The 26,962-nt window shown below is 36.9% G+C and overlaps 1 protein-coding gene across 10 annotated transcripts in view; it reads left to right on the top strand.

Annotated features, from left to right (window-relative positions):
- Window positions 1-26,962, top strand: part of NRXN3 (neurexin 3) — a 1,234,604-nt gene that overhangs the window by 103,316 nt on the left and 1,104,326 nt on the right. The gene's annotated exons all lie outside the window — the stretch shown is intronic.

Below are 26,962 nucleotides of genomic sequence, written 5' to 3' on the forward strand. Positions count from 1 at the left end.
CAAGGACCTGGTAGGCAATATTTATAGCCAACAGTCACTTTCCTGTCACTTTGAAGCCTTAAGTTTTATAGTTTTATACATATATTTTGGTGTGCAGAATTGATCTGCAGACAGAGATAACTCTAAAACAGGAATCATGCTTATTGAAATTGAGTTGCATATTGTGATTCACTATTTGAAAGTCACAGAACAGGTACAATGGTGTTATGCTGATTATAAAGAAATGATGCAGTTGTTGGAGTATTCCACATTAGATTATGAAAGATTTATATCAACATGTTTCTGGGAGTTAGGTGGCATAATAATAATTAATAATACAAAATATCAAAACCTGCAAATAGAAGTATAATGATTGTGATAAAATAAAGCAAAGATAGTGCTAATAGTGATATGCTCCTAGGGTGCTATCTCAAAACAACTGGAACACCATTTGAACATCATCAGCATTGACAAAATCGCCATCAGTCAATTGCAAAAGGCAGCTTAATTTGGAACAGCTTATATCCTGCAATGGTACCTGTAACCAGCAAACAACATGTGCCTATCCCAGGTCTTTGGGAAGGACTCATATCTACTTGGGTATAAAAACATCTGGCTGACTGTGTGACCCACCATAATAATAATTGGGCATGTATCTTCATCTCATCAAGCAGCAGGGTAGAAACTAAGGAGCTGGGATCACAACATTAAGTTATATAAATGTATAATGTATAACATTCAGAATAGAATTCCAATGGTGCTAAAGTGTTTCACTGTAGTACCATTGGGACAAATAGAAACATGTCATATGGCAGGTTATTCATGTTTTAATAGATAGCACAGTTTGGGAGCTGTTAATCCCCTTTACACTGTTATTCTTAATTCCAGGCAGAGAATGAATGTACCTTTTTAAAAATAGTGAGTCTGGAAAGAGAAAGGCAGGATGAAATCAGGGTGACCCAAATGTCAGATTCTTGCATCCTTTGCTGTGAGATACATTTGTAGAGTATTCTTCTGTAAGGCAAATAGTCATTTCAATACTGAAGAAGTGTATACTTCTGTTTGCTGGACATAGCAAGAAATGAAAAGAAGTGAATTCATAGCACATCTAGTTTGGAATATTGAATGGTACTGGCCAGTAGGAAAGCTTGTATTAAGGCTGCATTAAGCCAGGGCTTTTTAAACCTTGGTTTGTTAAATGAGCATAGTAGTGTGGTTTTCATGGTTTAACTAAATTGGACAGATATCTTATTTTGCTAAGCAAAAATAACAGTGTTATGCATAAGCCAAACTAATTTGTTTTTTTTTAAGTTGGTAGGCTGAAAGATGCCGTCTATTCAATTTAAAGGCAATCTTGGGTTCTTAGACTGCCTCTTAACATGGCTATGTTTCTTTATGTTCCTTATATTTAGTCATATTAAGTCATCTCATTTCTCTTCCTTAACTTCATTCTTTTGAGCACTTATGTTTCTCTTTTAAGCTAATTCTCTTCCTAAATCCATCAAAATTATATAGTATGTGTAACATGCTAATGTTTCTGTGTAAATAATTGTATTTTTAAATACATATTATATACAGTGGGAAATAATATAAAATTCAGTGTGTCTTTATACACCCAGTACAACTACACAAGCCATTCATCCTACATCATTATGGGTAGGTGGAAAATATATTTCCACAGAATACTGTTCTCTTTTTCTTTGTTTTACCCTTGTTTTCGTTATGGTCAATTTGATGTGTTTTTCTGGATTTTTAATATGCTTCTACAATGAGAGCTTGGCTTTTCTCCATGTAACATTGGAGTTAAAGAGTTTACAATTATATTTTAATCTGCACTGTGTGTAGTTTGTGATTCTACTTTTTTTTGTTTTAATACGTGTGCTTTTGAGTATTATTTCTTTTCTGCTGTGTTCATTGGTTTATGTTCAAGTGATGTGCAGTGTGATCTAATTTTTTTTTGTTTTTGTTTTATTATGTCTTTCTTTCTGTTCTTTTCTCTTGCCTTCTCTCTGATGGATACTTCTTCGTACCTGTGCTTATGTGGACATACAACTTCATACCATATAGGTAGAAGTAAAGGTATAGATAATTTTCCTTTGAAAATAATGTTTCTGGTTATTAACATATATGTAAAATGTTGAGATGTTAATTCTAAATGTATTAGTAGTCCATACAAATGCTTTTATTTAAAAGAAAACCAGGGCCTTTCTGGCTATTCATAAGAAATACAGCCTATAATTTATAGATGAACACTTGCCATATGGCATTTAGCAATGGAAAGAAAAGAAAGAAATCGTAGAACTTTTTGCAGTGAGGAAGAGATATGTATCAGCTTCAGCTAAGTCACCAGTGTTTTGAGCACTTTGATATGTAATACATACTATGGAACTTCTCATCTTTACTGTAACAACAATAAGATAGCTTAGAGTAGGCAGTTTACTAGACAGTCAGCTTACTCAATAAAAGTGTTAGGCAGACAGCCAAGGGCTATCTTGTATAATGAACCTATGCAATTGTGCTTAAATATGCTGTAGGTTAACCATGAGAGCATCTTGGCTCAAGAGATATTCACTTTATTGGAGTCTACATTAAACAATGTACAAATCTAAATTGGCTACATATAATGTCTGCAAAAGAAGGATGCAGAAATTACCATAAAATTAAAATGAGAGGAAAGAAACAGTACAGTGAGACTCAAATAATTGTTCATACCAGGGATGCATGTAAGAATTTATGTTGCATGAATCTAGTGGAAATAGAAATACTGACTCTGCACAATGCGAACATGTTCTCTTGAATGCCTGTCTCCCTCAAGCACATCAAGTGAGGTATGAAGGTTTAATTTTCCTTTCAGCAACTTACATACAATATGGTGCCAAAAGGATAAACAGTTCAAACTATTCAATAAATATTCAAATTAATTTAAATCCAAGGGGATTGTTGATTTTTCAACATTTGTTGCCAAATAAGCTATTTGGAAATGCAGTATGTTTTGCTGGTATAATATATGGAATTCAGCAAATATAAGGCACAAATCAGAATCTGAACTTGCCATGAGAGCTATTCTCTTTGGAGCAGAAAGGATGTGCTGTTTCTGTTCGGCACAAATTTCAAAGAATGTGGATGTTCTACATAAAATTCTGAATACTTTCCCTGGGTTCTGTTCTCTTTGTTGAATGCCAGGTTACAAGCATGTTTTTTAAAAAAGGAAATGGCCTCATGCTCAACACAAAAATCTGTTGCTGAAAAGGTAAGTGTGGAAAGAAGATACATAATTCCTACCCAGGACAACACATTTATTGGCTCTTCTAAGGCACCTGGACTCATTTGCAACTTTTTAAAAATAATTTTAAATTGTATTGCTTAAATTCTAATGATATGCTGCCAATAATCGATGATTTAGGCTGTTGGATTTTTATCTCAAGTTGACAAATATCTAAGGTTGGAGAAATTATTAGAAAATACATACAATGTACAGAAAAAAATGTTCTTCTTTACTCCCTTCCTTCCTTCCTCCTCCTCCTAAAAGTACCAGCCCTTATTTATATAATGGTAGTAGATATGTGACAGGAACATAGTTAATGATGGCAGAAGCTAAAAAATAAAGGGAAAGAAAGTATGTGTCTTTGTGAAGTTCTGGATCATATAAGTCTCTATAGACAATATAAAAACAAATAGCCAAATAGAGTCATGGGTTTTTAAAAATTATTTATTTGATTTACATGTTTCTGGGCAGCTTACAATAAAACACATACAATACAAAGAACCAAAACATAAAAAACAAGCACTGGGCATCAAAAAGCACCATTAATAAGATGTTAATAGTAGATAGGCTTTGAAGTTGCACTGAAGTGACAGGATTTGGGCGGGGGGAGAGGAGGAATAAATGGAATTAAATGTCTTATGTAGATTCTATCTTACGCCCTCCTCCATACATGATGGTAAAAATTAGAGCAGAAGTAATGGAGTTCAAATTTGCAGTTATGCTTGAGTGAATGTGTAGTCACAATTTGCCATTTAATTTGTTACCCGGACAGCATTTAGTTAAATGAAACAATCATTGAAATTCCTGTTATAGTTCAGTATAGATATCTCCATTCCTAGAGTGTTTTTTAAAATCTATTTTAATGATCACTCTTATCTTCTGCTGCTTGTTAGCTTCGGTTCCCTTTTGCACCCTGTAGTCTGTTTCTGGTTCCACTTGGAGGCTCATGTACAGTAAACTGTGGGAATGTTTAAATATAAACAGAGCTATTGTTCCCTTGAGGAAGTAATATTGATTTCTCTTCGAGCAGGTAACATTTAATAGTAAAAGACAAGAAGTCTCTGTGGAGAACTAGTGTGGCATAATGGGAAGTCCCCAGTCCATAAATGCACTAGGAAGTCTATATTCTTTTAGTCTTAACCCAGGATAGTAAATAAAAGCATAAAAATAATGTGGCTATTGAGTAGAGGACAGTGTCCTTCAGGTGCATTCACCTCGTGTGGGAATACTTGATGTTCCATATACAGTATGCAGGTTATGAGATAGGAGTATCTCAAAGACAGAGCTTTTCCACAGTGACCCTCACTCCTTGGAGTAGCTTCTCCTGCTTTGATGAAAGACTGTAGGAATATTGAGGGAGCAAGACCATTACTAAAGGAAGCAGGGTTGTTACAGAAAAGATTCCTGAGTCCAGGGGAGAGGGAAAAATGTAAAAGAGACTTGAAGTAACTCTGGCTTAATTATTCTAGATATGTTGAATTGGAGTACTGCTTTGACAGTTGAAGATTCTTTACATTATCCTACTAATAATAAAGTTCTTTCTAGAAATCCAAGTGTTTCTTGTTTCCTGAGTTTACCTGCTTGACACTTCCAGATTGCATCTGTAATTATGTATATAAGGGTGCTAAAATAATAGTCTCTTGCACATTTTTGAAAGTCTGGATGAATTTGTGCCAAATAGTATCTTACTTTGTATTATTGTATTGTTTTAATGTTATAATTGTAATTATTATATTATGGATTTATAATTGTAAATTTTAGGTTTTATGGATTACTTCCATTGTAAACCATTGTGAGTCATTTAGAATCAGTAGTTTGCTTAATTAATTAGTTATATTATATTTTTGTCATGACCTGGAAGTGGTTTGCCTTCTCATGCTTGCTCTGGAATTTCTAAACAGCCACTCATCCTACATAGTTTTTTTTTATATGAATCAAAGTTGACTAAGTAGTGCCCTCTAGTTGAGATCTAAATAAATAGAAAATTAATTTAAATTTTGTCAGATTATTTTTTTATCTAGTTCTGTGTTGTCTACTTTCACTTGTCCTATATATCTCAAGCACTTATTTGTCTCATAATGGAATAGCAGATCATGCAAAGTAGATCTTCCAAGATTGCATCCTTAAATATATGCATGCACAACATGACTTACTAGCAAGTTATGGAGAGATCATTACTGTGGCTGTTTTTAGTATACTGATATATTAGTCATTAAACATTACAAAGTGCTATGTAAATAAGAATTAATTGCTTTTATTTATAAGGAATTCTAAGATATTGAGAATTTATGGACACTTGAAAATTAAATTGAAAATCAGGTGATCTGATTGATTTCACTCAAAGCTAAGCATACCTATTTTTTTCTGGGTTATATTCTTTCATGCCAGTGCTGCAGACATCACTGAAACATGCTATGCAAGTATTCACATTACTGAATACTTGCATAGCATAGAAGAGCCAAGGTGGCGCAGTGGTTAAATGCAGCACTGCAAGCTACTGCTAGATCAGCAGTTCAGCGGTTCAAATCCCACCGGCTCAGGGTTGACTCAGCCTTCCATCCTTCCGAGGTGGGTAAAATGAGGACCCAGATTGTTGGGGGCAATATGCTGACTCTCTGTAAACCGCTTAGAGAGGGCTGAAAGCCCTATGAAGCGGTATATAAGTCTACTGCTACTGCTATTGCTATTGCTATTGAATGCAAAATGCTTGTGCAAAATCTCAAGTTTACAAGAGCCCATTCTCTATCCTTCATAAATTATTATGATCCTAATTTGGGACAAAAACTCACAATCCAGGTGCAGTTGTCACAAGAAGAAATGGTTTGGTGGTTTGTCTTTTAAAGAAATAAGAAGGAACATTTACTAGCATGCTTTGTTTTATGGTTTATTAAGCCATTTGAAAATTATCATTTTAAATTATTTTATTGTTTTAATTTATGAAAAAAATCAAATCTATTATTTTTTATTTATCAATATACACACATGTTTATGTGCATTTAACTTTTCTATTTCTCTCTGGATCATAGCATATTTGTCAAATCTTTGAGGCATATAAACAGAAGAACTTAATGTCTATTTGTCTTTGCAGTTTGAAAGTTGCTTCATCTTTTATCAGACATGGTAGTGGTAGATGGCTGCATCTACAATTATGGGACAGAATGCAGCTAACGTAGAGTATACATTACACAGATTCACTCATTCAGAAATCAGGAGGAAATCCAGACGCAAGATAAATTGCTACTGTATGAAGAAGAGAAATAATGAAAGAATTTGAGCCCAGAGTCTAGTCAGATAATTACTATGGTGTTGGAACAGATGTGGCTGTTAGACCAGGTGTGTACCCAGAAGGTAGTGGAAAAGCAAGAAACCTCTCTGAGAATGAAGCCAAGGACCCAGGAGGAGTTAGCAAGATCTAAAACAAACATCTATGGATCTCTTTGGCTGGTGGAAAAATGTAGCATTTGGAAAGTCAGACCAGATATCAGTGAGGATATCTGATGCCCACATTTCTCTAACTCCTTAACGAGTTACATATGGACATTCCCTAAGTTGATGCCTACATGTATATTCAGATACATTGTTCTCATATAAGATTGCCTCTTTTTACTACTCTATAATATTTCTGCCAGATAAAATGAAGTAGTCTCTCAGGCTTTTCATTTAATGTTATATGCTAAACCACTAACCCATTGCCCTACTTGCCATGAAAATGCAATCAATATTTATTCTGTCTATGGCCAGTACAATTTAAAAGAACCAAAACAGAGTGAAACTAATAAATACAATAACATGCTAATGATTAGCAAAATAAATCACACAACATAACATTCATTCCCCTATTACTATGTTAACGAAGCTGCTATAGCAATAGCAGTTAGACTTATATACCGCTTCATAGGGCTTTCAGCGCTCTCTAAGCAGTTTACAGAGTCAGCATATCGCGATATGCTATCTGGGTGACATAAATCTTAAACTTTAAAAAGTCTAAAATCAAAACTATATATATCCTCTAACAATTTATAAGTTAAGATAATATGGGGTATCCTTTCCACCTGCGGCTCTTCCATACTGTAACTGCAAGAGTTTCTGATAGAGACCACATGGCTCTATCTACTTTTCAGATACAGCCATGTGGTCAGTGATATAGACATAATACCACAGTATTTCCTTTGGCCTCTCTTGCTCACATATTGGCAACTTATCTTGTCCCTAGATCCACTCTAAAGCCCAGCAACCACTGCCATCATGTAATAGCAGGGATGTCAAACTGGTGGCCCACGGCCACACATGTCACATGCAGGCCATACCTACCCCAGCTCCAATGTTGGAACAAACATCAGGAAACATGTGAGGGCAATGTGACATGGCGAGTTTGACACTCGTGTGATAGAGGGTGGGAAAAGAGGCAGAAACTTTCTGTGCACATGCACACCATTTCTCTCTAAACTAAAGTGCAGTTTATTTGTTATAGCAATTATAGGTAAATTATTTGTGGTTATTTTTAATGTATTCCTTAACAGATGATACATATCTTTTACATATGGAGGCTTTTACAGTTGTTTTCACTGAATCCTTTTCACCAACCCAAATTCACAAGGTGTTCCTTATTACTTTAATATGCCTGCTTTATTAAATAGCTACAGTATTTCTACTTGCAGAAGACAAAAAGAAGGAAAATAATTATTTACTGAGCTTCTTGGAATTGCAACATTTTTCTCAGACCCTCCTCAAGAATGTCTCCTCTGTTAGTTCCAAATGTTCAATTTTTTTCACCAACCATTCTATTCTCTTTCATGACCTGCCTGTTCCTAATGGGACCTCAACTGTCTTTTTTTTTTTTTGTCCTGATATGCCTGGGTTTATACAGCATCTCCAGAACCCACAACACATATGTACAACACAACAATATCAAACAATCTCTGCCACCAATTCCGGCCATTTCCTAACACTTTTCTGCATTATAACATGTGAATAATCACTTAATTTATGGATCCTTGGGTGACAATCCAATCTTAGGTTACATGCATATTTTGTTCTGGAAAAAGAAATGAAACTTGCTCAGTTGCCTTTGACTATAGAATAAAATGTAAATTTGTTAGAGATGTCTTTTTATAAGTTTGCAAATAAAATGTCATTAAATGTACAAAGAAACAAGAAAACTATTTTCAAGTCCATGACAGACAGACAGACAGATCACTGGGAAGGCATTTTCTTAGAGTAAGTTGGATTTATGTCACTGAAATGTATGTTGAGCCATCGAAACAAGGTAAATAATACTGAATGAAAGGTGGCAAGGATAAATTCACTGATCTCTTTTTATATGCTTAGTGATCTAAATAAATATCTGTAATGTATCCCCTTTCTACCCATACCACTGGGATTTAAAAGTCTTGTGAATATGATTACTTATGTAGCCAAGAGTTTAAACAAATATTTAAGCAAACTATCAGTTAGTAGTAATTAAAAGAATGTGCTGCAATAGTGTCTAATTACAAAGAGAAATAGCTCTGTTACATCTACAATACCAGCTTCAACTAAAATGGTTAAGTTGTTGATTTGTAATTTTCCCTGGCTATTATAGCTTTTATTTACTTGAAACCCCATTTTGAAGTATGTGTCTTTCTAAAAGATAAAAACATTTTACATTTTTCTGAAAGATAAACATTTACCAGTGAAATGCAAAAAATGAAGGCAGGTTGTGAAGAAGGCTTGTTAAATGGCACGTAAATGGCATCTTATACCCCAAAAACTATGAAACATTTATCCTATGGTAAGCTCTGGTTATTAGAAAACTGGCTCATTTCCTATGTGTGTCTATGTACAGTATATAAAAGTTAGTTGGATGTGTTCAGTCTGAAGTTGAACTGATACTCCATATCCATGTGTGGATTGAAATGCAGCTGTTCTTTAGATTTTGCTGCGATGCAGTTTTCAGTCTGAATAAGTGTTATTTAAAAATAAGCAATTAACATAGAAAAGAGAGGAAATTGACTTATGAATGAACATTTCTTATGAGAGATCATCATGGATTAGAAATCATGTGATCTTTTCTCCTGTATTAGATGAAATGTCAACTCAAAACTATGCTCCAGTTACGGGAAACAATGTGTGGGAGAATTGATCTTTCATCCTTCTATATCTGGGTTGATGACAGCCTAAGAAACATGGGTGATGCTCTTGGTGGGAAATGTAGGGGTTTTTTTTTAAAGGCAATAATGAAGTTAGTCTTGTATTAAAAAAAGGCAGCAAGATAATTTTATAAAGCAGGACGCTGAACGTAGCACTGAGAGGGATGGGCAATGTTCATAGTTTGATTTAAGGCAAAGAATATTCTCTGTGTGTGAGACGTATGTGTGTGTGCATGATGTGTGTGTGTATGTATGTACATTTACGTATTGTTTGTTTGTTTTTAATAACTTTGTTTATATTTTTAGCCAAACCAATGGAAGCTATTCATTGTAGCTGTATTACAGAGGTCTACAAACTTGGCAACTTTAAGACTTGTGGACTTCAACTCTCAGAATTCTCCACGCTGGCTGGAGAATTCTGGGAGTTGAAGTCCACAAGTCTTAAAGTTGCCAAGTTTGAAGAACTCTGCTGTAATATGTACTGAATATTTCTACAACTATAAAACCATGTTTGTTCCCATAATCTGATTGCTCATCAAGATACTGTTGGCCTGTCTGGTAGCTAAGTTGGCTGATCTCCTAGAAACGTCTGTATTTATCTATCTGTCATCTTCATATGAAGCTGTAAGGAGTTATAATGGAATTTAGCTGCTAGCTAAATTGTTTATAGGTTGTAGACAGAGGCTCAGATGGGTGCTTTCTCCATTAGCAAATCCAGCAGCAATTTCTCATTGGTCCAAGGGTGTGGATGAATGTCTTACTTTGCATTATATGGCTGGTTTTCTGGGATTTTTACAGCTTCCAATATACCCTCAGATACGTATCTGTATTTTAAGTTGCATAGAATGGGGAAACTCTCTTATTGTTATTGCTGCTTTGCTGATTGGATGGCTGTCCAGTTTGATGACTTTTCTCCAAGGGGCAGAGAACTAGGTCAAAGCTTCTCCATGGAGTTCCCTGAAAAAAAATATTTTGGGAACACCCACCCCATTGGTGGGGGATTCAAATAATTTAACAACCAGTTCTCTGCTCTAATGATCAGCTGGTTAGGCATGGCTTGGTGGTCATGTAACTGTGTGGGCGTGGCCAACTCAACATCACTCACATCAATGGGCACTTCCCCTTAGCTGTTACAATGTAATAAGAGTTAACCAGAGAGGCAGTTTCTGTAAGCAGGGCAATAAAGATAAGGCTCGAAATGACACCAGAATGTTTCTTTCCTGCCTTCCTTACAGGATTAGCCCTGTAAAGTGAGGAAAAAAAGAAATTAGATTTCTTCCAACAACCGGTTCTCTGAACTGCTTAGAAAGTTAACAACCAGTTCTCCGAAATAGGTTGAATCCCACCATTGACCCACTCCCACAAAAAATGATCATTTCTCATGTAGACAACCTGTTCTGCAATCATATGGCATTATATTTGCTTATATTTTTACAACAGCAAAAAGTAGGGCAACCTTAGCTAATTTTTAAAAATATTTTTGTATTCAAAGAAGAATTAACTCTTTGCATAAATAACTACTCAAGTTTTATCTGCTTAACCAACAGTTTACAAGATTTAGTCAATAGTGTAGGTTTGGCGTGCTTTTTTTTAACATAAGAAAATCGTTGTTACTTCAGATACTCTGGTCTTCCTGAACCAGATTATTATTTATGACAGCAAGTCCCCAGTTTCCAGTTGTCACAGAGAGCCTATGGTCTCAACAGATCTGGAACATGACAGATATTTTGGAATACAACAGATCTGGAGAAAGTTGGATTGAGAAAGGCTCAGTTAATTAATTTATTTTAGATAATGAAGACCGTGAATGGAATATTTTTCCATTTCTCATCCAACTTTTACTACCTTGTGATTTTTTTTTTAAATCAAGGAAAAAAAACCTTGCAAAAAAATTGATTCAATCCTATTAAGTTATAAACTTCTAAAATGTTTATATAAAAGTAGCTACAAATTTTTTGGGATGTCTTTAATTCAGAAAAGCCTTATATTTAATAATATAGTTAAATGGCACAGTATTCTTAAATCTTAGTATAAAATGTATTTCTATGTATAGTTAAGAGGCTCATATTCTATGTATAATGTGTGGGAGAAGAGAGCATAACAATATGTTAGGGATTATACTAAGTAATTTGAGCGAACACAACGCTAATGTATCTCTTTTATGTTAAACCCATTCCTCTTTATTTGTGAATAAGCATCTGAGTCTGACTTGGTTTTAATTTTCATTAAGAAGAATGATTCCTCTGGGAGTTAGAGGCATTATGGCTGCATTGTGTGTAAACAGAAGCAAAAATAGTGTCCTCTGATGTATTATTAGAGTGCACTGTTTGTGATGGGGCTCAGGTTTCACTTTACAAAGTGAATATTTAATTGATCTCTCTCTCCCTCACCCTGTGTGTGCGTGTGTGTGGGTGCGTGCGTGTGTGTACGCTTATATGAGTGTCTCACTCTCACTTTAAGTATTTAGTGATCTGGAAGTAGAGAACCAAGCTGTTCATTTTATAAAAGCGTACTAATAGTGCATCTGATGAATTCCTAATTTTAAAGTGGTGTATCTTTCATTAAAATCTACATATAAAATAAGGGCTAGCCCAGTGACATGAAAAGTAATACAGCTTGCTGATCTTGACATAATAACAATCAGAGGAAACTGGAGATCCCAGATGGCTCCTTGGCCTTTGCCATTCTTTTAATAAGCTACTAACAGCTAATTATTCCACTCTTTGGGGCAAGTTAATTTACTGTTGACTCTTAAAGCGACACTGCTCCTTTCCCTGTCGCATAGCAATTTCTTTACAACAAACACTGAAAATGTTTGGTAAGCAGTTTTTCAAGATAACTGTGGTAATAAAATAAAAATGAGAAACATTTTAAGGCAGTAAGAAAAAAAGTCAAAATATGCAAGGGGTAAAATTCACAGCTAAATGTCTTAAGAAAATAAAGCTCCCCTTCTCCACACGGAGATTAAAAGTTGATTTTCAAATAAGTGGGTGGATATCTTCACCAGGAAAGCCATTTCATTGAGGATGACAAATAGCATTTGCTCTTTTTCATAGTTGATATTTGTCTCCTTTTTGTTAGTGAGAGTATTTGAAACTCTCTATTAACTTCTACCAAAGGTGCTTTTTCAAAAGGCAACTGGACTCTTGAACTGGGACATGGATGAGTGAGAATCTCCATAGACTATTAACTTCTAGTTAATCTAAAATAAGTAAAACTATAATATATTTAGGCATAACTATAGGCAGGCTGAAGTACTACTTTTCCATTATCAAATAAATATTAGGATGGATTTTGAGAGGAAACTTTTGTCGAAGTTGAAATCAGCCAGTCTATCTCTCTTTTCTTTCAGCTTGATCACAAATAAAACTTTTGGGCCCATTGACTAGTTGGTTAGTTGCTATAGTGCCTGTCGCTATGCCTCCGCTGTAAATATGGACTGAATGCTTTGTTGGAATATTGCTCATTTCAGCATAGGGTTCCTGTTCTGACCCCCTCCTCCGTCCAGTAACGAATACCGAGACAAGCTTAACTGGAATGTCCTTTAATAGCAAGACACCAAAACCTCGGTGGCTGAAAGCCAAGCAAAACAAACAGATAAGGACCTTGGCAGCAACTCAGACAAACTCAGGCAGCAATAAACACAGATAAGGCTTGGCAGCAATCCAGCCTGCTAAGCTCCCAGTACAGTCCTCCAACATACAATCCTGCATTGACTTCTGCAAAGAGGGTCGTTTGCACAAGTAGCTTTTTATAGTCTGGAGAGGAGCCTAATGACCACCAGTACTCAGCTGAGTACAATCACCTCCTGTAATTGCGTAATTGTTCCTGACGCCTAGTAGCTCTTCGATGGCGTGCATCCAGGAACAACTCACTACTGGCCTCCGGCTCACTCTCCCTTGTCTCCTCCCCACTGGTCCAAGGCTCAGGTGCCTCCTGGTGGCCAACCAGCCTCTCTGCACCCTGCTTGGAGTCAGAACCCTGTCCAGGGTCCTCCACATCCTCCAGAGCCGACTCAGAGGACCCCTCACTGTTGGAGTCTGGTGGCAGCTCCAACGGCACTTGCTGGGCTACAACAGGTTCCTATGGTCATTTGGGGGGAGGGGAGGAAGGATGGTCCAGAAACCAATAGATGTGTTTTTCTCTAGAACTCCTAGAAACAGTCACGGGCCATTACTTAGTTTGTCCCAAAGAGCCATTCTTCTGTAAATTGCTAAGGAAATAATGCTGAGGGAATCTTTGGCTTAAACAGTGGTAGCAAAGGAAAATTAAACTAAAATAATGTGTTACCTTATCTTTAAATATATGCCTAATATCTCAATTAAACAGTGATAGATTTTCTTTATATTCTGAAAATTAATCCAACTGGAATAGTGTACTTAATTATAACAAAATAATGTGTATTATATATATAATGAAAAACACGATCCACTTTACTTCTCAAAATAAATATACCTGTAAGCATAATCTCATGGAAAGTGCTTGATATTGCCATCTCAGTGGAGAGTGTTTGTGCCAGATGTTTCAATCAAGTCTAAGTTATTATGTATTATAACTAAGTTATCATATAAATTGATAGATGAGTAAATGCCCAGTCAAGATAGCTTATTATGATAACTTATTATGAAAAAAGTCAAGAGCAAATAATAGTGCCTAACTCTTTAGTTCTACTATCTTAATTTACCAGCTGAGAAAAAAAAATCCATTGGGAAGTTTGTTTGACTTAAATGTTTTTCTTCCCACTTGTTAGTTACTGAAGGCATAGAGCTTGGTGAGGAAGAAATTTCCATTTAAAATATGTCATTTTAGAAAAGATTGGCTGTTTCTTCTTAATTGTTGAAAGCCGCATTAAAAGGAGACCAGCATAGAGTGAGGTTTTTACATTGAGAGCTTGCTTAGAAAAGAAGGAACAGCTGCTGTTTTAAATGGACTCTAATTTTGACAGTTTATGCTGTTCTGTGAATACACAGTACTCTGTGATAATGTTTGGGAAGACTGATGCTGGGTAATAGCTTATTTCCTGGGCTTTATGGTAATTCAGCAAAGTGATTATAATAATGTCATCAGGAACTGAAATAGACTCATCACACCCATCAGATAGCCCTGTAAAAAAAAAAAAAGAAGCCCAATGAAAGATGCTGATAATGGCGAGCCCGATAGTGTCAAAAGTGTAACTGTATGCTGTGTAGGCTACATCTAAGGCAGGAAGAGCACCAGTGTTTGCAGTAGGGAAGCTCTAAACCAGCTCTCTGGTTTTTGCAGCATTAATAGCAATAGTATTTAGACTTATATACCGCTTCATTGTGCTTTATAGCCCTCTCTAAGTGGTTTACAGAATCAGCATATTGCCCCCAACCATCTGAGTCATCATTTTACTACCTCGAAGGATGGAAGGCTGAGTCAACCTTGAGCCAGGTGAGATTTGAACGGCCAAATTGCAGATAGTCGGCAGCGTAAGTAGCCTGCAGTACTGTATTCTAATCACTACATCACCATGGCTCATTTAGCAATGCTTGTGCTTTCATTTAAGACTCCTGCCACCTGGCACATTTCCACTTTCAGAACTCTAGTTCACCTGTGATAGTGAGATCTGTAGGATTCTGTATCTATGAAATTTGGCCTTTCTGTGAATCAGATTCTAACAATCCTGGTGGGGAGATACTGCTTTATATGGTAATATTGTACTTAAGGTGGCAGGTGTTCCATTGCACTGTTTTCATTAGTAGAACAACATTACAGGCTGCTGTTTCTTTTAATGACTTTTTAAATCCATTTAAACATCTAGATTCAGTTTTGTGTTCAACTTTTCATAACAAAAGGAATGTCCATATATAACTTTAATACATGAAACAATATAAATTTACTGAAATAGATATTTTTAAATGCAACTTTTCTTGTTAGTCTTTGTTATATATTTTTCCGCAATATCAGAAACATCACCTATCTTGAGACAACTTTCAATATTAAGTTATCTTTCCTTAAAAAAAGACAAAAGTGAAAGTATATACATTAAGATAGATACATTGCTGCTCCCAAAATTGGAAGATATTTTGATCAGAAAATACTAAACCATGACAAAACATCCATAGAATATCCTGTCCTATAAAATTGCATACTTAGAAAACTACATTGGATATAATTTACATTCCATTTTTAGTAGAGTAATTTTATTAAAAATTAACATTACAACAAAAACCAATAGACATTAAGATCAATACAAGAATAAAAAGACAAATAGAAGGTATAATAGAAAAGAAAGAAAAATAGAACTATACAAAAGAAAATGAAAAATATATAAAGAAATACTTCCTCACAAGTATAAACTATTTTAGTAACTTAAGATGTTCTTTTAAAATGCAACAAATGAGCTTTTCTTCCCATATTCTATCTCTTATCTTTAAACAAATCTTTAAAGCTTCATCATTTCAGTCCTGATTTTGGCAAAAATCCATTAAGGGTTACCAAAGATATCAACTCATCTATTTTAATCTTGAACAAATAATCAACTTTATATTCCTTTTATTTTTAACAATCTCAGTTTTTAGCCCCCTCAAAATAATTTTCCTAGAACTTGATTCATTTTTATACTTTATCAGAAAATTCTTCTGAGCTTTTACAAGTCTTTTGGAACTGCAGTATAGGAAAATTATACAGGTCATTCTCTTTGTGTATTATTTGTATATCCCTTTTAATTATTAAGACATCATTTGTGTAGCCAGTATGATGACTTTTTCTATATCATTATTGTAACCTGTCAACTTTCAAATCAATCTCAATCTTGGTAGATATAACTTGCTCCTCTCCCATAGCATCTTTTAAACATAAAGACAGAGGCTCTTAAAATTAACTTCTGGTTGTTCAAAAATATCCTTTGATATATTCAGTGTTAAAATATTTTGTTTCTCCTTTAATTTTAATATTTAGTTTCTTCTAGTTCCCTATAGTGCAGGGATCCCCAACCCCTGGGCCATGGCCTATTGCAACCGGGCCGCATGAGAGGTAGGCTGGTGCATATGAGTGTTGGACTGGCGTGCATATGCATGCAGTTCAACTTGCAATTGAGCTGTGTATGCATGCACAAGTGTGCCGGCCTACCGCTCACTTGACCCTGTTCCCTTTGTGCCCCAGCTGGACCGCCAATCCACAAATATAGAAGAAATAGATGTAGCTACAAAGCTACTTTGAGCTTAGCTGATAGGAGATGATAACTATCAAAGACAAAAGGATATGAATGCTATGGGATTGAGTAAGGGATACATTTTTGTTAACCTTGTCCTTCCTCACAATCATTTACATTGCCTATATCACTATTGAATGATTGGACATCTGTGCATGCAAAAGCAGTCCCATTATTCTAGCCTTCAGAATTTCCCTTGTGTTGTTTTGATTTTTTTCCCTTGGGAGAAGAAATAAAAACCAATATAAATTCTCTCTAGATGGGGGTGTCAAACTCAATTTAATTGAGGGCCGCATCAGGGTTGTGTTTGACCTGGAGGGAGGACAGGTGGACGTGGCCAGGGTGGGAATAGCCAGAGTGGGCATGGTGAGCTCAACGTCACACGTTGGAGGCACCTATAGTGGCCCGAGCATTCTGCCAGCAAAAATTGAGCGCTGTGTGCAGCCCTCCCAAGCTCCATTTTTGCTAGCAGAGGCACCGCGGGCTGGTCCTTCGCTGTTTCCAGGGAGATCCGAGGGGGCTGCTCTAAGCACCCTCTGGGCCTTGAGTTTGACATTCCTGCTTTAGACTTTCAAAAGAGTTTGAAAATTGTTATCATACACTTATTTTGCCCAGGCTAAACATTTTGAATGCAACTTCTAATCAAACCCTGGTCAAGATCAAAAGTAAATAAATTTTGTTTGAAAGATTGCCCCTGAATTGTTATCTGGAAAGTTTAGTTTAGATTTCTGTTTTGTAATTCTGCAGACATATTAACTTCTGGGTGGTTGCAATATTTTCATAAATCCATGTTCATAATTCATTAATTACTACTGCAAATTTGTGAAGTTCCAAGCTACTGGTCTCAGTCTACTGTGGAGGTTATATTTCTTTCAGCAAAATCTATTCCTTTTAGCGATAATCATTAAATCATGTGACAGTGAATTTCGACCAGATGTCCCAGCAGATCACCTTCACATCCGGTGTATTCCAATAATTAATGATGCATTGCATAAATTAATGTCTTCTTTTGTTTGGTTACCAAGTAGAAGATTTAAGACACTGTTTCATTTTGAGAAAAGATTAGTTATATTGTTTTATTATTTCAATGCTAGTTTTGACTTATGAATAAATTGTACTAAAGTTTTTTTTATGTACAATCCAGAAACTAGATGGACAGCAAACAAACAAAATAAACTGTAAAATAAACTTGTACATAGTGCAGGAGAAGCATATACACAAGGTACATGAGTTGTATGCAAAACATTGCAAAGGATTGAAATCTCTTGTTTGGTATAACAGGTTCATTAATTTAGTAATTGAGGAATAGTGATTTACTGCAACTTTAATACTGTAATGATTGGGGAAAGAACCATTTTCCTGTGAGGCTGAACTGAATAATGTTGGTGAAGTCACAGTTATTGAATCAAGAACATGAGATCTAATGAATAAATTTCAGGAATTAGAGTGTCTCTCTGCCAATTTCTTCCATCTTTTCATTTGGTATGAAGATCCTGGCTTCTGTTAAGACAGAATGTTCTGTATCATCAAAAAAATATTAGTCTGCATAATGTTAATAACATTGGCTCAGTGGCTAAGACGCTGAGCTTGTCGATTAGAAGGTCGGCAGTTCAGCAGTTCGAATACCTAATGCCACGTAACAGAGTGAGCTCCCGTTACTTGTCCCAGCTTCTGCCAAGTTCAAAAACATGTAAAAATGAAGTAGAAAAATAGGGACCACTTTGGTGAGAAGATAACAGCGCTCTGTGAACCGTTGGCATTTAGTCATGCCAGCCACATGACCACAGAGACGTCTTTGGACAGCGCTGGCTCTTCGGCTTTGAAACAGAGATGGGCACTGTCTCCTAGAGCCAGAAACAACTAGCACACATGTGCGGGGGAACCTTTACCTTTGTCTTAATGTTAACAAACTAGGAAAATAAATTAAATGTAAAAGAGATAATCAAATAAGGCCTAGATTTACTTTTTAAAGCTACATTGTCTGTCTGTCATACAGTACACATGTACGCATAGTATGTCACAGTAATGGTCAGAGATTGCTGGACTGCTGGATCTGGAATGCAGTGGAAAAGAAGGAATGGCCTCTCTTTCCTTTGTGTGCCATTCCCTATTAAAGACTTTCTCTCTATCCCCTTGTAACGAGGTAATGAAAAGCTTTGTATGAAAACTCTGTGCTGAATATCAAACAAGTGGCTGTGGTGTTATTTCAGTATTCAGTGCCTGTTCACTTAATAGAACAGTTCAAATTCCAAACAAAGCTGTTGCCTTTGTGAATTTGTACACTGTTTAAAAAGTCAGACGCATTTGCTCACAGTTGCCACACTGTGGTGTCTTGGACAGCAAATTCCAACTTAAAGAAAAGAGGAGAAATACAATGATTAGAACATGTTTTCAGGTAAATGTTTGAGCTCCTGTTTCAAAAAAGCCATCTAGTCAAATTTGTGCAATATACAGTATATATACTTCTGTGACAAGGGAATATAATTGAATTTGTCATTCTTTGTGAAATATTTTTTGAAGAAGAAGTTTTGAATGAGAAAACGAAGTAAAATATTCTAATAGTATGAGTATGGCATGCATCCTTTTCTAACTTTTGAGATACTGACAAATTTGGAGCCAAAATCAATCCTCCCTTCTATATGTAGAGCTATATGTAAAGCACTGGGCAGAATTGACATGTAGCATCTTCCTTTCTTCTTGGCTCTATATATGCATACATCGTTGACATCCACGGGCAAATTTTGGGTTCTTTGGTTCTGCTTTCCTTGTACTACAGCAACTGGACATATATTTTGAATCTGAATCCAAGGGACAGTATTCCCAGATCCTAAAATTGTTTTGAGTCTCAGAGCTGACCATCAGACCATAGTCTTTTTGCTAAAAATTGACTTACATCTTTATTTTTCAGAATATAATTTGGGAGCAGAGGAGGGAAAATTTGCTGCATGTTAATGATAAACATTTGAGAATCAGTTATCTTTTCCAAAACATGAGATTTACCCCTCAAATGAACATTTTATACCTCCTGCATTTTTCTCCCTTGGGCCACAGCATGCAAATAACTTCTGTTTCAGGTAAAAGTAATTTGCCAGCTGGCATGTTCAGCAGGTGGTGTGCATGGTACATAATAGGAGGGAAAGCATTTTAATTTTAATAATAGAACATAAGAATAGCATTGTTTCAATCAACAAATGCCTGAAACCTTCTCTTATTGCTCTCACTTATTTTAGTCATCTGGTGTTTCCAATTAATCTTTCTTTCTTTTTCTTTCTTTCTTTCTTTCTGTCTCTGTCTCTGTCTCTCTCTCTCTTTTTTGTGTTTCGATCAAGTGTCACTCAAATAATCTTGCTTTAGTAATGTGTTATAGGGAGCGAGACCTGTGAAGTTTTGGATTTGTTTTATGTTGCTGGAAATCAAACTATGCATAGTCATTTTCCAGATCTGTGAATTCAGATAAAAGAGAATGCCATAGCTGAGTTTTTCCTTGTAAGTCTAAGAATTTTTTAAAAAATGATGGTATTTTGTAAGTTTTTGGAATAGAAATTAGGCTAAATCTGTGTATAACATTTTGAATATGCTAGGGCAGTCCATTACATTTAAATTGAAGATCTTTTTAAATATGTCCTGGATAAATGAAAACAGCCGAACACAGAAATGGTTTGAAATGCAGTTTGTATTCTTCCTTCGGAATGAACTGACCAACAAAGCACTAAGGCCACCACCTTTTATAGTTACTTAGTAATTAGAATAACCTGCATCTCACACGTGCGCACACCCATCCCCTCGTAACCCAACAAAACTACGACCCGGCAATTAATTGTGGATTGTTGTCAGTCAGTTATCACTAGCTTTGTAGATTTACTCAGCTGTTTGTGTAGGAGTGAATCCTGGTGAGTCTTGGCAGCTGGCCTGGGTTTCTCCCCTGAATAGCAGCTCCAAGCCTCTGGGCTGGCCGGAGTTGATATCAAGAAAGCAACAAAACTAGCCAAACACCCATGCCAATATCAGTGGTGGGTTGGAGGTGGTATGCTCCGGTACGGGCATACCAGAGCCTGCCCGGAGCATTGGGTACCATTCCTTACCTGTCCTTTAAGCCTTTGGCACTTCCATGCACACACATGGCACGTACAGCGCCTGAGCAACTCTCTACCAAGCAGCTGGAGCATTGCGGAGGCTTGTGGAGGTGTCGCAGGCAGGTACGACGCATGCGCGTGCTGCATGCATCCATGTGGGCGACACCGGCTGCTGAATGGCTGCTGCTGTGCTTGACTGGGAATGGCCCATTGGATGAGGAAGGGTAGGGATCCCTTCCATTTGGATTAATGATTCCTCGTGGCGGCGCCTGAGTGCTTATTGCTACTGCTGCTATTGAGCCCAGCTACCATATCTCTTTGCTGCATGACAGATCCGGGGGGATTGGAGTGATGAGGTGCAGCAGAGGAAGAGGACCAATCTTCTCTGCATGAAGGCAGTGCTGGGTCGGGAGTCTCCCTGGAGCCTGGCATCTGCCACATTCCGAAGTTTCCTTTCTATCCTACGCTTCTTTCACTAGCCAAAATCCTGATGATGCCAATAGCTTTTTCTGGAGAGAAAGTGGAGATCTAACATCCTGAGAATAGCCTTTGTGCAGAGGAGATTGGTCCTCTTCCATCCACCCCTCGCCCCAAATCTGCCTGGATCTGTCATGCAGCAAAGATATATGGTAGCTGGGTGCAATATCAGCAGTATCAATAAGCACTGCATGACAGAGAGCGCAATAACAGCATTTTCAGGTGGCAGTGCGGTGATCTCGGATGCCTGGAACCGTCTGAGAAGGGACAGGTGAAGCGGGCGCTTTGTGAGATGTACAGGGTGGGGCATAACCTTTTCCTAGGGGGTCACAGCAACACTTGTAATAACAACACAAATAATTCATACACCATTCGAAAGCCCATCAAAAACTGAGTTTATTGACACGATTTAATAGTCAGTATGACCACCATTAGCCCTTCGAACAGCATTCAAACGAGGTGGATAAGAACACAACAAATCTTCAAACAGTTCCGTTCGATTTTCCAGATTTTTCAACACAGTTTCCAAATTCATTCTCAAAGTTTCAACCGAAACAAATTTAACATTTAATATCTCATTCAATTCAGTTTTTTATGGGCTTTAAAATGAGGTGTCGATATTCGGTTGAAACTTTGAGAATGAATTTGGAAACTGTGTTGAAAAATCTGGAAAATCGAACGGAACTGTTTGAAGATTTGTTGTGTTCTTATCCACCTTGTTTGAATGCTGTTCGAAGGGCTAATGGTGGTCATACTGACTATTAAATCGTGTCAATAAACTCAGTTTTTGATGGGCTTTCGAATGGTGTATGAATTATTTGTGTTGTTATTACAAGTGTTGCTGTGACCCCCTAGGAAAAGGTTATGCCCCGCCCTGTATAAGGCAAGGTGGCTCGCTGCTTGGCCTCCCCCTTCTCCAGACAACCCAGTCAGAGCGCGGTCAGCTTCTGCTCCTGGCTCAGGAGATGGATCTGGCCATGAAGAATGCAAGCCCCATTTTTGCAATTGGGGAGGAGAAAAAGCATTTCAGATGGGCGGTTCCAAGCTGCAGGGATCGCCCGGTGCCTGAAATGCTCTTTTTCCTCCCTGATTGCAAAAATGGGGCTTGTATTTCTCCTGGCCCAATCCATCTCCCGGGCCAGGAGCAGAAGCCCCCTTCGACTGGGTTGCCTGGAGAAGCAGGAGTCTGAGTGGCGAGTCACCTTGTCTTACGCCTCGCCTCCTGTGCAGTGTCCGCTTCCCCTTCCCCTTCTCCAGATGACCCAAGTGGCTACATTCAGAGTATAAGACGCACCCAGATTTTCACCCTCTCTTTGTGGGGTAAAAGGTGTGTCTTATACTCCAAAAATACAGTATATGTTTACTATAGACATTTTATCTTGTGACCTTTAGAGTGAGTATTTGAATTATGCTGCCATTATGGATATTTTCATTTTTTGTAAGCTATATGAATTAATATGGCTCCCTACAGCATAAAAAAATAAATAAAAGCATACTTCCTCAATATATCCTTAAGTAAAATCAATTGTTACAGCAGCCTCACTGAAAAAGACAATAACCTTCATTATAGATCACATGAATACTTAGTTAATATCCCTGTGCACAGACTAAATGACTCTGCTGTTAGAATACCCTTTCCTTCAAGGCAGCTGTAGGAATCCTCCCTCTTCTAATGAGCCACCAAAATTGCATTGTATTCAGAAAAGAAATCCCAAGACCAAGTCCATCCCAAGCATATGCTATTCCCTAGCTCTGGTCTCTCTCAATTCAGTGATGTCCATGAGAACACTTAAGGGCCCTTTCGGCACATAGATGGGCAAACTTCTTTTACTTTCTGTTATTGACAAATCTTTTGTCAACCACAGGTTTAGTATGGGTAAAGATTCCGCTTGCATATATGTGCTAGTCGTTCCCGACTCTAGGGGGTGGTGCTCATCTCAGTTACAAAGCCGAAGAGCCAATGCTGTCTGAAGACGTCTCCATGGTCATGTGGCTGGCATGACTAAATGCTGAAGGTGCACAGAACTTTCCCACCAAAGATGGTCCCTATTTTTCTACTTGGATTTTTACATGCTTTCGAACTGCTAGGTTGGCAGAAGCTGGGACAAGTAACGGGAGTTCACTCTGTCACGCGGCATGGGATTCGAACCGCCAAACTGCTGACTTTTCTGATCGACAAGCTCAATGACTTAGCTACTGAGCCACTATGTCCCTTTTTATTGTCATTATTTTCCCCTAATATACACATTTTGGTAAATAGTATAATGAAGACTTTTTGTAAATTATTTACCTAAATGTAAAAGTTTCCCTTTTCCAGTTGTTTCTGACTCTAGGGGGGTGATGTGTCAAACCTCCAAGTAACATGTCCCCCAAAATAAGGCCCAAGGAATCCATCTTCTTTGCAAAGTCTATTTATTAGGTACACATTAAATTGGCAAGGGCTTGGTGTAATTCCAACTCTGGACAGGATCTGGAATTACACCCAATAAAAACAAAAATACGAAACTTACCGCACGAGTCACAATCTCCAATCAATCCTCAGTCCAACAGTCCAGTAATTCCAAACTTCACCTTCGTTCAGCTGTAGGCATCTTCTCTGTTCTGATGGGAAAGGAATGCCACCTAGACACAGCATTCCCCTTTATCTTTACAACCCCATTTCAACAGTTAGAAAGTGGTGAGCCTGAAATATTATTAAGTTCATTTACTTACAAACCTAAAAGTTAATTTTTTTTAAAAAAAATACAAAGGGTATAATAAAATATGGCTACACTTATGCCTTCTCCTGGGTTGACACAATACTCATCTCTGTTTCTTAGCCGAGAGAGCCAGCATTGTCCAAATATGCTTTCCAGGACATGTGGCCAGCATGACTATATGCTAAGACACACAGAACATTCTTCCTTCCCAAATAGAAGTGGTATCTATTTGTCTATTTGCATTTGCGTGCTTTCAAACTGCTAGGTTGGCAGGAGCTGGGGCAAGAACAGGAGCTTACCCCATTGTTAGCACTCAGGTCCTAACCTGGGCTGTTTACCTAATGGAAATATTTTTGTATACACAGTGTAATGACAAATGTGAAGAAGTCCAGAAATGGAAGAACACTCACTTTAACTTTTTTTTTTGCATATGATATTGAACATGTTCCTGTGTAAGTCCATGAGGAAACTAATATTCATGCAGAAAATAAGCATACATTTTTCTTGTTGAAATCAAAATTGTCAATTTCTTAAAACAGTATATATAAAACTAAAACTGAAAATATATAATGCAGTGTAAGTCTGCATAAATAAAAGTTGCCCAGTGCAAATAATTTCTCAGTTCAGTTGTGGATAGAAACCTAGAAGCATTCCCCGCTCAGAGAAAATAGTAATAGCTACTCTGTAATTTTGACAAACTGACAATGTGTGGAAATTAGAGTGAGGATGACCCATCAGAACTAATAAATTCTAGCTATAACAATGATGTGTTAGTATTTTGAGAGCCCTGATTGTATCTAGACTAATAGTGCACAGCATTGATTTGTTTAGGTATCAGTGTTTAGAGAAAAGAGAGAAGCAGACTGCATGAAAGTAGGTTACTGAAATATTTGTTTAATTCAAACAGTAATAAATGCCTTTTATAAGCATTTGATACATCATTTATAATCCTGATTGGACATGATTCAAGTTCATGACAGTTATTGTACATTAAATTTTATTGATACCATAGATCTATTTAAGCATTGAAAATAGGAAATGTGTAGCATCAAGAAAATGTTTGAGTCAGTGGTGTGTTCCAGATCCCGTTCCAACTGGTACGGTTGAAACAGACTCGGTGTCATCTACATGGATGTGCACATGCGTCTTGCCATCCAGCGACACCTATGCGAGCCTCTGCAATGCTCCAGCTGCTCGTGCACGGAAGTGCCGAAGACTTTAAAGACCAGTAAGGAGTGCGGGTGGGTGGGCAGCATACCAGAACACCATACCAGAACGGTTCCCGGTATTCCAGGCAGGCTATTGTATGCCTGTACCGGGGTCTACCGCCTGCACCCACCACTGGTTTGAGTGAACATAAACATTACTTGTAAATATAAATTGGGCATGGTTAATGCTTGAATCGAGACTAGCTGGAAATCCCAGGGCTGAGGCTAGATTGAGAAATTAAAATATGAAAAAATCCAAGCTGATTATGGGAAATCCTTTTCTTGGGTTTGCCAAGAACACTGTATGACGGTGTCCATGAATTAACCAGTTAGTTCAAGTCAAGAATTATTCTCTTTAACATGATTTGTTGGTGTTCAAGGGAATGACTAGCGACATCTAGCTTCCCTTCTTATTCTTGCTTAAGATTAAATCAGTATGACCTTTTTATTAATTTTCTCCTTCAGGTATGTTTGCTCTCCATCCACCAGCTTAAACTTGTGCTGTTCCATCAGGCAAGTTTGGTAGATGTTGATCAGTGCATGAAATCAATTCTTAAATGGCTGCAAAATTGCCTGCCTTCAGACTGTTTTGATCACAAGGGCTTTCAAGTGTCAAAGTCATTTGGTGAACTAGATAGATAAAATGCATGAGCACTGAGCTTTTGCTGGGATAGAATAAATAAATGTGTTTTCAACTGTGTGCTTTGCCTTTGATAGTGGTTTGTTAAAAAAGGGGGAGAGGGGAAGCAATGATATTAAATATTTACAAGAAAGATTTAGTTGTATAATCTTGTGCTGTCTGCCCATGCTCAACAGTGAAATCAGCTACAGTTGAAGAAAATATCATTTAACTGATAGGACTGTGAAGGTCACTGGCTATATAGTATTGCAGAAATTTATAAAGACTAATGATTTTTCACAGCTTTCGTCTTGTTCCTCTTCTCACTACCCTTTTTGTTTTCCTTTTCCTAAAATCACTGAAAAGAAATCCAGTTCAGAACTCATTTTAATTTTGACTGATCTGGGGAGCCTTTAAGTTTCCTTGTCTGATGCTTTTTCCAGGCAAATGATTTGTTTGCTTGGTGGAGAATTTGTTACAACTGCAGTGGCTTTAGCCCAAGTGGATGTTTCTTAAAATTCATTTTAAGAGATGCAAAACTTTCATTGTTAGCAGCTTTGATTCATTTATCATGTTCTTTTCGGAAAGTTAAAGGGAGAAGGAAAGGTATCTCATTTGTAATAAATTGTTAGTTTACTCTGAGGGTTTGTCATCTATTTTTTCCTCTAATATTATGGCCTGGTCATCTTTCTGTGAAATGAAGTTGTGATGAAATAATTCACATCTATGACCTTTAGCAAAATCACTTTTGATTGTGCTATATCTAAGCTGAGCACTGTGTACATTAACTGAATAAAATTAGTATCTTCTGCAAAAATGACTTTTAAATTCAACTTTATCTTCTAAACTGGGGAGATTGTTAAAGTGAAGTCAAGTAAATGCAGGTTAGTTATGTCTCTATTTTCAGACTTCTAACATTTATCTATCTGTCTCCCATCAACTGAAATCAACTAAAATATCTAACAGTCCAAGACAAAAAAAAAAGTTTAATATAGTAGAATCAAAAGAGACACGCAGCATGTCATTTCACAACCATGTAGTTTGTTCCTGGCACTGTATTAATCCTTACAGAGATTTCAGTGTAGTAGACATTAAAAGGTGTAAAGAATTTGTTCTCTCAGTGTAAAGTAGAGAAATAATATTGAAAGATCATCTATTCATTGCAAGTAACTTTTTGTAAGTGAATTAATTATTACTTCATGGATATGCAGAAAATGTAAGACCTTATGATGCTCATATTAGGTGAGATTGGAACCTTTATTCTGTCTCCTTCGTGCCTAAGTAAACTCCATAGTTATGCTTTGGGGTGATAATTGGACAGATAAAGAACCTTATCC

Source organism: Thamnophis sirtalis, unplaced genomic scaffold, assembly GCF_051295495.1.
Source record: "Thamnophis sirtalis isolate CommonGarterSnake01/CBP01778 unplaced genomic scaffold, rThaSir2_p1.2 scaffold_1, whole genome shotgun sequence".
Lineage (NCBI taxonomy): Eukaryota > Metazoa > Chordata > Lepidosauria > Squamata > Natricidae > Thamnophis > Thamnophis sirtalis.